Source organism: Lolium perenne, chromosome 4 (genome assembly GCF_019359855.2).
Source record: "Lolium perenne isolate Kyuss_39 chromosome 4, Kyuss_2.0, whole genome shotgun sequence".
Lineage (NCBI taxonomy): Eukaryota > Viridiplantae > Streptophyta > Magnoliopsida > Poales > Poaceae > Lolium > Lolium perenne.
In genome coordinates this window covers 237,210,270-237,225,745 of record NC_067247.2, presented here as the reverse complement: position 1 = coordinate 237,225,745, position 15,476 = coordinate 237,210,270, and positions in this window count along the sequence as shown.

The following is a 15,476-nucleotide window of genomic DNA, read 5'->3' as shown; positions in this document are numbered from 1 at the left end:
CTTCCTTGATCATTAGCTATGCTCAACCAAAGTTGCAACTTTTTAACATATGTAACAATCTCCCACTTATCAATTTTTGCAAAACTTTGAATTCAACAACACCACCACCACCTCTCATCATCTCTGGTCATTTAGAACTCAACCAAACACACACAATTCAAATTGGTCAACCATATGAATTCAATAAAATTTGGACAAATTTACAAATTTCCAATTATGTAACTATTTGACACTATTTGAAATAGTGTTCTACACAAACCTAATCTAAACTAGACTACTCTAAATGGTCCCCTGGTCCCCTCTAACCCTAAATACCACATAGTAACCCTAAGAGGAGATGCATAGCATGCATGTGCATGACCATGCCGGCCATGCCGCACCTCCTCTTCCCTCCATCGTCGACCACCCTGGCCCTGGTGCCCACACTCGCCACCACACCTCCCTACACAACCCTAGCCACGCCACTGTCAAGCTCGACGACGACCAACGCCGGAGGACGCGCGCCCAGAACGCGCTCGGATGCCGCTCGTGTCGCGCGAGTGCACGCCGTGGACATCACTGGCCACGCGCCACCCCATCGACTCCCTCTCGCCCTGGCCCCGCTTGCTAGCCGTTGAGCATCACCATGCCACCAGGAAGCCACCAGACACGCGTAGAACACCGACCCATGCCCGCCGTCGCCGGAGAAGGAGACCCCGATCCGCCGCGGACGCGGCAGACATGGAAACAATGCGACCAACCTAGCCGCCGCCCGACCAAGCTGTCGCCACCATTCGCTTCGCCTGGACAAGGAGAACGTTGCCACACCCTCGCCTAGCTCGACCGCTCGCCGGAAACGCCGCGCCATGGTCGACCACCCCACAGCCCCGCCACCCTCACTCGATTCTATAAATAGGGAGTTCCCTGGAAGCAACGGAGCACACCACCTCACTCCCCACTCTTCACTGCCTCTCCTCAACCACTTAGCTCACTCAATCGTCGCCAGAGCAAGGCCAATCGCAAGATCACCGCCGCGGAAGCTCTGCAGCAATCGCCGGCGATCCCGACCACCTCAAGCGACGCCACTGCTACCAGGAGGCTCGCCGTCGTCCACAACTTCGTCAAGCACACTGCCAACCCTAGCTGGAGCCACTGTGAGCTCTCCGACCCCCTACCCTCGCCACGCCAGTGAGCTTCTCTCGCCGGCGACGACGACGACCCAGAGCCGTTAGATCGCCATCTAATCCAACGCTCCACACTCCCCGTACTGATTCGGTGTTTAAACGCCGCTGACAGGTGGAGCCCTCCTGTCAGGCAGCCCACGCGGGCACAGACGCGTGGTGGGCTGGCCTTGGGCCGTTTTAAACCCTTTCGGCCCACCTAGCTTTCCCGCCGGCCCTTTTAATTCAAACTCGATTTAAACAATTCCAAACAAATTCATTACTGCCCAAACTTTGAAAATCCATAGATTCAAATAGGCTTAACCAAATTCAATGAATTTTATGTTGTTGGAAAGCTAATGAAAATATATACACAATGCCACTTATCCCATGACCAGATTAGTTGTAGAATTAATTTGATAAAAAGAAGAAGGCAGGGACTTTTCCCTATTTAAATAATTATTAAAAATCAACTAAAATAGATATTAAGTTAATTCCAACTCTAATAGTTCACATATGACTTACACTAATTGATTATGCAATAAAATGGTGTGATCACTCTGCATGATCATGCCCTAGTTTAATTAATGGATAATATGGCTAGTTTAACTAGTTGATATTGTCCAAAACTATTAAGTAATTCATATGAAGTCTTATACTTCATTTAAACTTTGTCTCAAATGAATTCATGTGATGTTTGGACCCCTGGTCCAAACTCTCTTATATGAATTACTTAGAGATTTAAATCATATGAAGTATTATTAAATGATATGAGGTGATCTACCTCATTTAAATCATTTTCTCAAATGATGATGATGAACATTTGACTTAGGTCAATACAAGCTCATATATGATTGTTTGAGAAATTAAATCTTAAGAAGATTTCAATGAGAGGAAATTATTTCTCAAGAACCCTATGGAAACTATCATTTACATATTAATTAAAAAGAAGTGAATTCTCCTCAAGTAACACAACCCATGCACCCTAAATAGATTATTTGTGTGCATTGAATAGCTTGTGTGTTTATATGTGATACATGGAATAGCCATTGAATTAGTGAGTAATTACACTCGTATTCAAATTTAGACGCTAGCACCGGAGAGTACACCGAAGAAGAAGGTTGCTACCAAGAGGAGGAGGAGGAGCATTTTGAGAACTACCAAGGCAAGCTAATATTCTTGCAAAGTGCAAAGCCCCTTGGGGCAAGGCACCATGAATCTTACCTTTTCTTACATAAGCCTATCCCAAGTTTATACATTACAAGTTTTTACTTGTTTTCTTAAAGAGTTACTTTTATAGTTAACTTTGGTCAAAGTAAAGAAGTTTACTAGAGTAGTAAAGTTAGTCTCCATCAAGCAAAGCAAGATAGCACCCCTCATGATTTAGAGCTAGTGCTAATGAAATAAAACTTGACTACTCTAGATGGGAACAATGTGAATTGAAATGAATTTGAAACCTTGGAATGATGAAGCATTCCATTGAATGATTTTTGAAGGTGAATATGACCAAGAGAAGAGGGTGATTTTTGATAAACATGATGTTGGTTTGAATGCGATACCTTTCCAATTATTAAGTACCCCCACAATACCTGATTATGGGTAGGGCTTAACTGGAAGTTTATGCATCTTAGTATGAGTTCCCTCTGAACACACGTCATAGGGGTTATGCTTGAGGCTGCCTCCGTTGTTGAGAAATGATGTGAAATTGAGGTGAATTGTACGGCCAAGCCCTGTGCAGTTCCCAGGTTGACAGTTGGTCTTCACTGGGAGGCCAAGCTCATGGGGAGAGGTACTCATACTAGGATTTATAAGTGAAAGGTTATGGTTGATGATCCGCGTACTGTGTTACGATGATTCGGGGTAATCCCGACGGATGAAATCAAATGTTGTGGCACAAGTGTGCAACCTCTGCAGAGTGTAAACCTATTCGAATAGCCGCGTCCACGGTTACGGACGGTTGGAAAGGCCATACAGTTTCCGATGTCATATCTTTGAAAATGATGTTGAAAGAAGATGGTGAAATGACTTGTGGTGAATTGAATTGAAATCACCACTTGAATGGTGGGAATGACACTAATGTTCCCACTTGAGTTAGTTAGCATTTGAATAAGCTTTTCTCCAATACTTGTGAACTAAAACTGGCTTTATGCAAATAAACTAGAGTTTAGTAAACCATACTAGAAATGTCTAGCACTTACATTAGTATTAGTTTGCGAGTACTTAAAGTACTCACGGCTTTGTCCCTGGCAATTCAAATGGCCAGAGTATGAAGATGAACAAGGAGATTACCAGCAGGACGCCTACGACAACTAGGAGTCTTCCGACGTCAAGCGTTGGCCTGTGGACTAGAGAGTCCGTGTATCTTACGCTTCCGCTATGAACTTGTGTTTGTTCGTTGATCAATAGATCAACTATTCGTGTAATATGGATGATGTGATTCCACTTGTAAGACATTATGGTTTGTAATGAATGATGACTGTGATACTTAACTATTATGCCTCGCAACAACAATATTCCGGGGATTGCGATGTATGACATAATAGGCATTCGGACTTAAAAATCCGGGTGTTGACACAAGCATTGTAGTTGAAAAGATATACCATGTGACTCATGGTAGGAACATTTATTTAGTAGAAGACATGGATATGATAAGTATAGAATAGTTCCTTAATTAATTGAGTCCTTTGTTTTAGGATTGAATAATTATTCATGTGTTGTTGTAAGGAATGACATGTTGAGATCCTTTATAAGATCTTGTAGTTGATCCTTATTTAAGGTGTTGTTTGTTGTAAATCTACTTCTATTTGATCTAGCCCATAGATCAAATCATCTCTACCCGAAATAAGGTTTTAGCAAAGGTCACAGTGAAGTTTATAGCGCTCGACTTGATGATCTACTTCAATTCCAGCAAGTCAAGTGAAACTTCAGTTACTGTGGTAAGTTTTATTTGAAAGCGCGAAAATTCCCCGGATTTTCTATGCATGAATGCAATGCACATTTTGGTGTTATCTCATTTTGTAGTCCCTAAACCTGGGATATTACAGCCTCTCCCCCTTAAACTGAACTTCGTCCCGAAGTTCGAAAGCTCTCATGTTTCGGAACGTGGAACTGACTTGAACAGATCACCATCCTTTCAAACTCCTTAGTGATCTCATTTGATATAATTGAATATATCCCTTGTACAGATCCTTCATGGAGTCTTCTGATGTCTGGTACTGATATTTTCTTCAATTCTATGATTTCTTCCAACACTTTAATCTTATAGGCTTTCTCTCTAAAGATTCTTGGATTAGGACATCTTATTGTGTCAATGGACTTTACCAATGGTTGGGGTGACATCTCCCTATTTGGGTACTCAAAGCTTGGTTATACCAGCTGCGGTAATCCAGCTGCGGTGCCCAAACCTTAAGTCTAAAGGATTTGTTTAAGGTAAGGTATTGTTGTCCCTTACTACCATAACGAAAGTAATGGTACTTAGTAAGGTATTTACAATAGGCATGGTCCTGGTTGTTTAGTCCTACGAATGGATTAGACTCATTTAGTCCATCCAATCATGGCTTCTAGTTTATGCTAGTTATCCTCCTTTTGGTTTCTTTAGGTTCCATGAAAGGAATCTTTCTAATAAACATCAGTTTTGGTATGGTCAAACCCTTCGGTCTTTTGTTTTCTTAGGCTTTGATTGTCCTCCGGTATCTTCTTCCTCCAACTTCATTATCTAATACTTACTTAAGTTCTCTTGGTTTTGAGTAATTACAATTACCCACTCAAGTTAAGGTCTAACCCTTACTTCCTCGAGATATGAACCTCGGCTTCTGGTCTGACAACCTCCTGAGAGTACTTTTATATGGGTACTTCCCAACAACCTTATAAAAATAAGATCGGACTTCCTTTCAGTTCAGACCTTTTTCTTCGTCTTTCATACTCCAAATCATATCACAATACTTCTCCTTCAGCCTTCCTCTCCCCCTTGGAGTTTACTAATGATCTTCAAAATTCCTTTCTTCTAATCATTAAACTCCAAGGCTAGAAGATTAGTCTTGGTCTAGCTTATAGTTTTTACTTTTCTAAAGTATCTCGAAGAAAACTTTGTGGTGTATCCACACAATTGTGGATATCCATTGTGAATCCTCCAACTAAATATTTACCAGCTACGGAATACCAACTGCGGAATCCCTCTTTCCTTTAGAGTGAAAGAACGATTAAGCTGTGGACTATTTGTTTCCAGTTGCAGACTATCTAACACGAGATGTGGCTTACTTGATATCAGCTGTGGGCTATCTTATGGTTCTAGTCAATATCTACCTACCAGCTATGGCTACTTACATAGTTTTAGTTAAGATATACCTCACTTCACATACTTTCTCTTCCTGATTATCCTATATCAGCTGCGGTCTTATTATACCGCCAGCTGTGACTTCACTTGTATATTTTCCTTCTTCCAGGGTTTGTTTTGCAAGAAAACCACTTGTTGACACTATGAAAATAGTATTGTAAGTGACTTCACTTGCATTCCCTTCTTCCATAATGAATATGGCTCCACTTCTACTGCTCCATATTCACTATTTTTCTCACTTCCATGTTGAAGTACTCCTTGATTAAGGATAGAAATGAGTTTTAATTGGTCCTCCTTCGGAGTATTGTGGTTACTTCCCACAACTTTACTTCCTTCTTCTAGTGAACCTTCATCTTGACTTCAAACTCTTCAGAATTCGTCACTTCCTCACACGAATACCTTTACCCTCTAGACCTATAACACCAAGTAAGAGCTTGATATTGCAACATGCATTTGCATATCAAGGTCAAACTTCATGTATGGATCTAGTCAAACAATGAAAATCCAATAAAATCCAAGAAAATCCAGCTTTGTGCTTATAATACACATCCTTATATGCCTGAATATAATAATTGGGTAAGACATCCCTAAACATCAGGATCAGATGTGTAGTATATAACACCACATGAGATAGGTTTAGGTTGTGATACTTAGCACAATACGTGAATTTCTACTATTTGTCTCAACATTTATCTTAATTGCACATTTGCAATGAGACAAACTTGAAACAAAATGGCCTGGGATAGTTGAAGTTAACCTAGTTTTCTTTGGAAGTACTAACAAAATAGTATACCATATATATGTGCTATTGAGGACTACTTCCTATAATACAATTAGTTCTAACATGTCTACTCTAAACACATGATTGTTTAGAATATACCACCTATAACTCTAGGATTTCTCTATGTGATATGCTCTAAATAAGCCTTCTTTCAATTAAGGACTATGGTTCTAACATACTTGGTACAGTTATTAGGATTTTAAGGCCTAAGCTTTCGAACTATTCCTTAAATCCTACTCCTTATCATACTTCTGTTGACTTACTTATGATGTTCTACTCCCTCACATCATGATTCTCAAGTGAATCATATATGATTATCAATTCTATCCTAAAAATATACTTGAATACTCCTATCACTCTTCCTTACCTCCTATGATTGACTCATCATAGGCATTTACTACCTTATATAAATTATCTCCCTTACTTATTATCAAAACATCTTAGTACCTTAAATGTCTATTACTTAGCCATAACTTGTGTTGGTATACATCTTCCAATAGGATATCTTCCTTATGGTTGTATCCTCTCTTTGGACTACCAACTGTGGTCTACTACCACCCTTTATCTTAAGCTTCAATGGTGTTCTAATTATTTGGAATGAAGCCAGATAACTAACTAACTTTACTTAAGAAAGATAGATAAGAAAGATTGACTCAAGTGTGTCAGGATTATTCTCAAGTGAATACCCATCTCAAGTCAAAAGAATAGTTGGTTTAGCATAGTTGGCTTAGCTAAGATACTTCCTATAGACACTACCAAACCTATAGGTCTCCTTTAAAGGGTTTTGATCCTAGGGTCAAAGCATTTGCTCTGATACCAGCTGTGATGACCCAGCGTACCACTGCATGGTGTAGTACACAAGTCGTTGACATAACAAGAGTGAAACACCATTCCACTCATATTACATCTCTCAGAGTAGTACAACAGAAACATATGCGAGTCCAAGGTATATCTATAGAAGTACACACGAGCTGTTTACATATGATCAACACAACCTCCTACTTTACAGTGAGGTAAAACTTCAAATAAAGCTCCAGAAGAACGACTCGTAGTCTATCTTATTGCTAACTCAAGTTCAAGAGCTACTTGGCTTGCTATAGAAATCTAACTACTTAGGTGCTAGGATTAGGGAAAGGTTCCCTTCTATTACTAGTCTAGGTTTCCATTATAGCTGATGCAGAAGTTGACTCCATTGACTTCTTTAACTGGATTCTTCATCTTGTTGCAGTTGACTCCTCTGTCTTCGAGTTCCACGGTAGTTTCTCCTTCGGTGCCTTGATCTAAGAAGTGGGTTCAAATGGGAGGGAATGAGTACGAGCGTACTCAGCAAGTTCATATTAGGAAATAGGTGTATCATGCACTAGCTACAGCCATAAACCAGAAAGTCATAGGCCAATGCAAGTTTTCATAAACATTTCTTCAAAAGGTTTATTTTATTCTGAAAACTATGTCCGTCAGTCTTCACAGGTTGACCAGAACTTCGTGGAGTTCCTTTCCTGCCGCGTTTGTAGTTCCCTTCCCGGAACAGGGAGTGACAGTCACAATTCAGTATCCTCTGCAGAGGTGCGTTACTTTTCCCATAAGAGAACTTATCCTTGATACCAACCGGGTGATCGTTCCCGTCCACACTTCCTTGGTGTGGGGCCAGGTGTAAGGTCCAAGCCAATCACTGCCTTCTCCGCGACTGCAAACCCACCCTTTTGTCCAACCGCACACCCCCAGTAGACTTCTTCCGATAATACGGCTTTACTTACGTTGTACTTTGGACAATCCATCATAGACCGTAGAGCCCGACATCACACACGGATGGGGATTTAAAAGGATATCCCAACCTACAGCAGTGCCTCCAACACCCCGCAGCTCTACCAGCCCATTGGCGTGCAGAAGGGAAAAGATACAGTTGACTTCCCTAGAGCCATTATAGATCTTATGGTCAACGCGATATGTACGGCGCTAGAATCACTGGACGGCATTGGTACTTAGTCCTAGATGAGTAGTACCCATGCAATGGAACCTCCACCATATCAACACATACCATGGTTCCATTGCCCACCACATAGTCATATTCATAATTGTAAAATAATACTTTACTTTTCAATGCATGAGTGATAAGTATAGTACTTTGCATATAGTTTGATACACATAATCAAATGACATGAGCAAGCGATGAACTTGCCTTTCTTGACTGCAAGATTATGCAGGCAAAAGCTTCGATACGTGAGAAGTCCAAATGCTGAAATACCATCATCGTCCGGTAAGGACAATGTTTAGAGAACTAGCAAAGATGCTATAATGCATAGTATGAGATGCAATCGTCCCGAGCGTAATCTAACTTCGATGATTTAGGATGTATGAGTTGTAAAGATTTCTTTAGGGTTGGTTGCACTTTTAGAATGGTTCTCAAACAAGGTTCTTATTAGGGTTTGGTTATATTAGCATAATAACCAAGTGATATAAGACATCATAACGATCATACACATAAAGAATAGTGATGGAATAATATGTAAAGAACAGTTGTCAATTTTAAGTTCTACAGAACATGGTTGATGATTACTTATACTATACTTCAAAAGAATAACTTTTGAAGAACAATTTGTTTAAGAAATAATGAGTATATCAAAGAAGGATTAGGGATTCTAAGGTTTGATTGACATTTGTACTTCAAAAGAATAACTTTTGAAGAACAGGTTAAATAAGAATATGAACTACTATACATAGGAGCTATGGCTTTCTAGAGTTTACTATTGGATTCATTTAGTTCACTAATAGGAACTAGTTGGGTTCTTTAAGTAGAATGGGTTTCTATGTAGCAAATATTGATAGGGTTATTACCATGGTTTCCCATATATATCATATCAAAGGATGGTTATTAAGATGGTTCCATAGGTTTGCTATTAGGTTTACTATGGCTTCATATTTTCTTTACCAAATAATCTCTAATGGTTTCTAAGCTAAGTGGCTTATCATTTCCTAAGTAGGGTTTAGTGGAATAGAAGCATGTGTTGTGAATTATTACACAAGGTTGATACTAGGGTTCATAATTATGGTTCTACTAAATTATGATGGTTGAGGTTGATCCTAATGGTGTGGTATGGTGTCAATGTGAGGTTAGCAAGCTAGGGTTTTAGAGTTACCACTAAAGTAGAATGATCACATGAAATAATGAGATCAAGGTCCTCATTAATATTAGAACTAGGGTTTCTACATTGATACAATTCTTGAACTAGTAATTGACAATAGAGATGTGATCACTAATTACTTTGAAACAACATTAGTAATGGTTTGACATTTATTAATTTCACAAGAATTAATAATTAGGGTAACTCCTAATTAGGTTTAATTCAGACATCAGTGTTTAATAAGTGCTATAAAGTTTTAAAATATTTAACTTGTTAACTAAAGTTGTTTAAGTAAACAAGTTTTGAATTACCAAAATAATATTATCCTTTGTTATTTTCTTGATTTATTATTATTTAAGAAAGTAGTAAATTAGAATTTTCAAATTAGGGTTTATGAATTACCACTAATAATTAAGTTAATGCAACTATGATAAAGAAAATTAATCTTAACATTTTATTTAGTTACTGAATAGTTAAAATTTAATTTTGGAACTTAATTATTTATTGAATTCAATTTGCATTTTAAACAATTAGAAAGACATAATTAATAAAGATAAAAGTTAGTGAATTTTTATTTGGACACCCTTTTTTGTTTTATATTTTATTTGAATAGATTTTATTTTTGTGAGCATTTTGATATATTATTCATAATTTTCTGAGCTGAAATGAATTTTCTATAATTTTTCAAAGTTTTAACTATTTACTGGTTTTAAAATTAAAACTAAAATACTAAAGGTACCGGTTCACACCTAGCCCTAGAGACAGACATGTGGGGTCTAGGCCACGTCGACCGCCACGCTGGCGAAGACTAGTCAACAGCCACGCGCGGGGCCAACTGACCAGACGGAAATAGCGCCGCCGATTTATGACCTCCCGGAACGCGCGAATAGGATTTTCTGACTCTCCTCGACTCACTGAAGCTGATGGTGGTGTTGGTTTGGCGAGGGGATCACCGGAGCTATGCCGGCGACCATGTCCCGCGGTGGTGCTCTCCGGCGAGAATCAAATCGCGAGCTATAGATGATTCCAGGTTGCAATAGAGGGGTCCAGAGATGCGCAAGCTCACCGTGAATACGATGGTGTGGTCGGCGACGACGATTGCTGACGGAGACGACGACGATTGACTATTTTCCGGCGAACCCGAGTGAAAAGGAACGGTGAAATTCTTCTGGCTCCGAGCTCCTCTTGATGCGTGCTTGCTCCCAGATGCTCCTCTCGACGAGGCGCTCCTCCTCGACCAAGCGGTGGACTCCGGGGTGGCTTCTATCGACGGCTAGCCGGAGAACAGCCGTCGGTGACTTTTGTTGATTGCAAGAGATAGAGAGGGCTAGAGGGGAAATGGAGTAGCGGAGGTGAACAAGAAGTGCACAGAGGTTCTTCCCCCTATTTATAGGCCGCGGCTAGGTCAGCATCGACGGTGAGCATCGACGACCTGCGGCCAGGATGTGGTGATCATGCAATTAGGGTTTCGGGCGCGAATCGTGGCGATTTAAGATAGACTCGGACGCGAGAAAGATTGGGCGAGGTTCTAAGATGGTCTGCAGCGTCCGGGGTCAGGCTTATCGTCGACGGTGTGGTGGCCGGGGATCTCCTCTGCGCTGTCGTCATTGAGGAAGAAGATGAGGCTTCTTTTCTTCCTCAACGAAGCGATACGGTGGCGTGGATCGTTTCAGTGATGGGCTGGGCCGGTTCTGGGCTTCGACACAGGCTGCTACGTGGGCTGCTGCGGTTGCTGAGGTCCACCAGGGTAAGTTTCCCTCCATTTTTCTTTTTCAAATTTCTGTTTTTTCTGTTTTTATTTACTGATTTGAATTCAAATTGAATTCTATTTTGTTTTACAGGTTCTAAAATATTTGAACATTAGTATAATTTGATAATGATGCTTACTGCCTTGTTTTGTTTTTAAACAACATTTAGTAATTGATTAAATTTTGGTTCTTATGAGGTACAAGTTAAGATTCAAATAGATATTATTTTAGGGTTCATCTCAACTCTTATTTAATTTAGGAATCAAACCTGTTTAAATGATTTGGAATGTAGAACATGTGCATGGTGAACATATTCTATTTTGCAAGTACTTAACCATATTGATTATTCACATATAATTTAGGTGTGTCTAGGGTTTAACAAATGGGAAGGAGAATGGAATTGCTTTATGATTTCATGTGGAGAATTACTTCTAAGGGTTTAAGAAGATGATTGAATAAACTCTATAATTACTAATCTTACTTAGCAACTTGTAACTTGGATTACTTAGGATAATTCCCAAGCTCATCATTGGTAATTTCACTTGCTAAGGTGATGGTTCAAACTATGATACATTTTCCTATTTGGTTAACTAAACAAGTACTTGGGATACCAAATAGAATTGGATATTGGTTTTACTCTTCTCACCAAATGTCATTTAGTCCATAATCATATATGGCTTGGTTTATACTTGTGATCCATGATACACAAGTGGGGACATTATATTTTATGTGGGGTGGATCCTACATGAAAGGGTTTAGGGTTTTGATGATGCTTCACTATTTGAAGTATCCAATAGGCATGGCAGGGTTCTACTTATGATCCAAAGTGATGCTTGGATTGGAACTCAAATATGGCATAGGATTTTAGTAATGATCACCAAGGTGACACATAACTAGAATCAAGATATGGTACAAGCTTTGATCATGTTTTAGTGGCTAAGATTATCCTCCTCACTTAGGTAGAATTATTGTATCAAGGCAATGCTATGTTTGTCTCAAGTGTTTGGATAGGCAAGGTTTAAATATCATATCAATACTACACAAGGCATGAGTATTGGTCTGGATTGACTACTATTGATATATTTATCATTTCATGTGATAGATGAGTTCTATTGATCACATATATAGATTCAACTTATCATCTCAATTTATAAGGTAAGATCATGCATTAAACATAATCCACTTATTCCTCACTAGTCTCTCTTCTTTAATACTTCTCTCAACACAGTAACTTAGATTCTTAGGGTTTGTGATCATCACCCAATTTGTAATGATCAAAGTATTGGCATCATAACAATTCATTGGTGAATTATGGTTCTCTCTCCAAGACAAGTATAAGTCCATATACTTGAGTATACCTCTTTAGGCTGAGCTCTTCTGAATAAGTAGGGTTTCCTCCAGGGTTTATGATCATTACCAAGTTGTAATGATCACAAAATTTGTCTCTCTCTTGGATTACTAGTAAAATAGGTACTTACTTACCATCAAGTGTTAGCTAGGTCAAGTAGGGTTTAGCACTTGACTTGTACTTCTTGTATCATTGGTTAGTATCCACAAGTACCTCAATTGGATAAGGTTTAAATAGTAATCTAGGTTCTATTCAAGGGATAGAATAAGCATATGAATGATTCTCTTCTTTCTCTAGGTTTAATGGTATGATTGGGAAACAAGGTTGGAATGGTCAAGGGTTAATGAAGAATGAATATGAATGTCCTTGGCTTGGGTTCAAGCATTGTAGTTGAAAAGATATACCATGTGACTCATGGTAGGAACATTTATTTAGTAGAAGACATGGATAAGATAAGTATAGAATAGTTCCTTAATTAATTGAGTCCTTTGTTTTAGGATTGAATAATTATTCATGTGTTGTTGTAAGGAATGACATGTTGAGATCCTTTATAAGATCTTGTAGTTGATCCTTAATTAAGGTGTTGTTTGTTGTAAATCTACTTCTATTTGATCTAGCCCATAGATCAAATCATCTCTACCCTAAATAAGGTTTTAGCAAAGGTCACAGTGAAGTTTATAGCGCTTGACTTGATGATCTACTTCAATTCCAGCAAGTCAAGTGAAACTTCAGTTACTGTGGTAAGTTTTATTTGAAAGAGCGAAAATTTCCCAGATTTTCTATGCATGAATGCAATGCACACTTTGGTGTTCTCTCATTTTGTAGTCTCTAAACCTGGGATATTACAGCAGCGCATCCTGGTAGTGCGGCGACAAGTTAGGCGTCACACACCCGGGAGTGCCGGAGGGGCCGTCGTTGTAGAAGGCGGATCACGACGGAGAGAAGACTCCCGGAACGTACACCGGCACGTTCGTACTATATGGGCTCGCGTTGGTGGCGGCGAGACACCCGGCCATTAAGTGCTGGTGCTGGCGCGCCGCCAGAGCCTTCTTCTCCTGCTCCGCCGCCCTCCGTCCTTTCCGCTCCGCCGTCGACATCTTCCGGCGCAGACAGTCTTCATGCCACTGATCATCGGTCAATCCTTCCGGCCTCTTCTTCGGGGCCGGCGCCTTCCGCGGCTTCGCGAACGGCGCTTTCGCCCCTTTCGTCGCATTGCCCGGCGGCTTCTTGGCCGCTTTCTTGGCCATCTTCTTGGGGGCTACCGGCGGCGTCATGGAATGGGGAGAAGGTAGCGGCGGCGGGTGGACGGCGGGAGGGAGAAACAAATCGGCGGGGAAAGGAGAAATGAATCAGCGGCGGGGAAAGGAGAAATGAATTGGCGGGGAGGAGGCCAGAAATGCGCGGCGGGATAGGCGCGGTATGGTGGGAGGGGCGGGATTTGGCGGGAGTGGGAGACGATTTTTCACTGAGCCGCTGACGCGCCGGACCCGCGTCGGTTCGCCTCGCTTTTCGGTGTGTCTGGCGTCCCCGGTGCGTCCCCTGTGGGACGGGGACGGGCTCAGAACGCCGGACACCGTATCGGGCCGCGCCGGACAAAAATGGATTTTGAGGGACGCGACTGGAACACATTTTTTTATCCGGCGCGCCTCAAATCCCTTTGAGGACGCTTCGAGGACGCGGTGGAGATGCTCTTAGCATGGCGTCCTGCGTATGACGCACGTTTTTGCATGGGACAGAAAATTGGCATAAGTCAGGGCGTCACGGTCTCTTCCTACTCCTACCTGACGGAAGGATGGACCGAATTTCTATTGCTACCCGGTTCAAAAAAATAATAATCTATTGCTAGTAACATTGTGTATGAACTATGAAATGGCAGGCCAGCCACAGCCATGTCTGTAGCCAGGGTGAGCACGGACGATCTTGAGAAGCTCCCCATCCTCACGAGACACTGGCGCGCGGCAGTGTGACAACTCAATGCGCACAGTGCAAGGCAGCCCACAGGTAGTCACTCACTCCTTTCTGTCCCCCAGCCTGCCTGTCACCACGCATCCTCATCCTGCAGCTGCAGCGCCGCGCCAAAACAAACAACGTGGACATATGCGTAGCAGCAGCAAATTTGAATACACTTTTTGCAGGCTTCCGTTTGGAAGCAACGCAGGCGAGACACAGTGAGAAATAAAAGAGAGAAGGGAGGGATGGTGGTGCATGCACTTTCGAATGGAACGGTGAATCATGAGATCGAATGGGTCCCGAGCAAGAGCAGCAGCCAGTATGGGCTCTGGTTCTGCATGCAGCATGCCCATCATGCGAGGACCTTGGAACATTCAAGATGCACGCAAGGTATCTCCTGCTGGGTATCTGGGTGTACTCTTGCTTGGGTTTATTTATCCTAGTGCGTCCTTGTTGTTTATACTCGAGGACCGAGAGGATTGAATTAGATTTTGCTCATATCGTATCTTTATCGTATACTAGTTGAATGTCCGTGCGTTGCTACGGGTTAATTTCAATTTTATACATTTCATTTATGGCTCGTCGTGTTTTATTACTGAGAATTAGTTTTTATGGGACAAAATGACATACTCTTTCCCATTAAAGATGTCTTATCTTTATCAATTTTGAATGTCTACATACAGCTAAATTTAGACTAATACATGACAGCATGTTTTACTTGCTATAAGACTAATTATCCTCAAAAAAAATAACATCATCTTTTACTTGTCATAAGACTGTTTATTCTAAATATTGGCCATTCTGAATTTGAATGATATAAATGTTTCATACATGGAACCCAAATGATTGAACAGTTCATGCCTTTTATCTCAGAAAGGGAAGTTAAAGTACAATTAAGCTTTTTGTCAATGGCATGCTCTTGGCATGCCATAGTTTTATAGTTGGTGGAAATATTTTTAAGAGATTGACAATTTGTTGCGAACAACAACCGCCACAATGAGGTCCGGTTAGTAGGTCAGTATTTACATGAAAAAAAAATGCAACAGAAACAGAGGTTG